The sequence below is a fragment of the Austrofundulus limnaeus genome, unplaced genomic scaffold (assembly GCF_001266775.1).
Source record: "Austrofundulus limnaeus strain Quisiro unplaced genomic scaffold, Austrofundulus_limnaeus-1.0 Scaffold94, whole genome shotgun sequence".
Classification (NCBI taxonomy): domain Eukaryota; kingdom Metazoa; phylum Chordata; class Actinopteri; order Cyprinodontiformes; family Rivulidae; genus Austrofundulus; species Austrofundulus limnaeus.
Window position 1 is genome coordinate 1647886 of NW_013952496.1, and position 2112 is coordinate 1649997.

At 42.1% G+C, this 2112-nt stretch overlaps 1 protein-coding gene across 1 annotated transcript in view; it reads right to left on the reverse strand.

Moving 5' to 3' along the window:
• Positions 1-2112, reverse strand: part of tjap1 (tight junction associated protein 1 (peripheral)) — a gene marked incomplete in the record, with an annotated part of 53035 nt that overhangs the window by 10373 nt on the left and 40550 nt on the right.

Below are 2112 nucleotides of genomic sequence, written 5' to 3' on the forward strand. Positions count from 1 at the left end.
CCTGGTTACATGTTACACAGCCAGCAAACAGTTTACATGTACACACAAACATCGTGTTACACAGCCAGCAAACAGTTTACATGTACACACAAACATCGTGTTACACAGCCAGCAAACAGTTTACATGTACACACAAACATCGTGTTACACAGCCAGCAAACAGTTTACATGTACACACAAACATCGTGTTACACAGCCAGCAAACAGTTTACATGTTCACACAAACATCGTGTTACACAGCCAGCAAACAGTTTACATGTACACACAAACATCGTGTTACACAGCCAGCAAACAGTTTACATGTACACTTCCACACTTTTTCACAGCATCTGTAAACATCCTAGACTGTATGTAAATTTAAAGACCTAACATTCTTTGATGCAGTGCATATCACTCGCCACCTTTTCGTCTAAGTTTTAAACTAAACGACCTGTCACACTCAAATATTTTAGACAACTTATGAAATGATTTTTAGTCTAAATTACTAATAAGTTATATATTTAATCAATTTAACCTTACAGTATGTACACATCTAAGAGACTCAGTTGATTTTTTTTAAATTCCATCAATGTAGATGTCTTTAAAATTTTCATAAGTTGTCTAAAACGTGTGACAGAACCTTTAGATCACCTTAAGTTTAGTTGTTAGATAAAGTTGCAGCTGTTTTGGTTCAACCTTGAAAATAATGTCTACGATCCATTTGTCAGTTTTCTTCCTCTTATCCAGGGTCAGGTCTCAGGGGCAGCAGCCTAAGCAGAGACCCAGACCTGCCTCTCTCCAGACACTTGGACCAGCTCCTCTGGGGGAATCCCAAGGTGTTCCCAGACCAGCTGAGAAACATAGTCCCTCCAGCGTGTCCTGGGTCTTCCTCTGGGTCTCCTCCCAGTGGGACGTGTCCAGAACACCTCACCAGGGAGGAGTCCAGGAGGCATCCTAACCAGATGAACCACCTCAACTGGGTCCTCTGGACGTGGAGGAGCAGCGGCTCTACTCTGAATGTCTATGATCTGTTAACTCAGTGTGTGTAGGGCATGCCTCTCAGTGACTACCACACTAAATTTTAGCTGCATTTCTCTAACTGAGATCTATCCAGATGCTGGCAACAATTTATTAGCTGTGGCAGTTGTCTTGGTTCTTGGGTTGACTGAAAAAATACTTGGGCAAAAAAAAAAAACTTATTAAAGCTCATCTTTCAACACAATGATAAATTTAGTATATATTGTAAATGGAAAAGTCTCTGTATGGTTTATGGCCTTGCTAGTTTGTGACAGATTAACTGAATTCTGTATGTGTGACAGAAACCAGTGCTTAAAACCAAGGTGCTGAAGTGGAAAACATATTTTCAGATAGATTGGAGATATTTTGATAACTGGAGATATTTTGATTTCCTATTTAGACAGGTTGCAGCATTATTACTACGCTCTGTTAAAGTGTCCCTAATGTTATCCAACAGTAATATAATAGTAAAGACACTTGTGTTGGCCAAAAATAAGCTAATTTAGATGTACTTTTTATTTTTAACACTATTATGTTCAGCGTGGTTGTGGAACCACAAACAACCAGGCAAAGAAAAGGTTTCTGTCCTTTAGTCCAAAGTTATACAGGGTTAGATTCAACAGCACCAGGGAGGACGGAGAGCCAGCCCCGCCCCCGGCAATCGTCCAAGCCCCGAGCCCACCCACAGCCCAGGACCGCACCCGGCGGTCCGCCCTTCTTCAGGACCCCCTCCCCAAATGGCAGTCGGGGAACGGGATGGGAATAAAGACCCTGACACCCACACCCCCACCCCCAGATGTACTGTTGGTGCGTGTTGTTCTATAGAGCAATTAAAAAAGGGAAAGAAGAAGAGGCAGAGGCCGGCGTGGTGCCAGTTTCCCCTCCACCACTACTCTAACCCAAAACCAGTTTATTTATTTTCTGACAGTATTAACATTTTCTCTGCTCAGACACTGAGTCGTCCCTGGCTAAAAAAGTTCAGTTTCTGTCTCATCTGACCCACAGCACTGTTTCATGTCTGATCACACAATTCTCAACAGTTTGTCTTTTTCTTTATTCATTTTTGATTTGTGTGTGTGTGTGTGTGTGTGTGTGTGTGTGTGTGTGTGTGTGTGT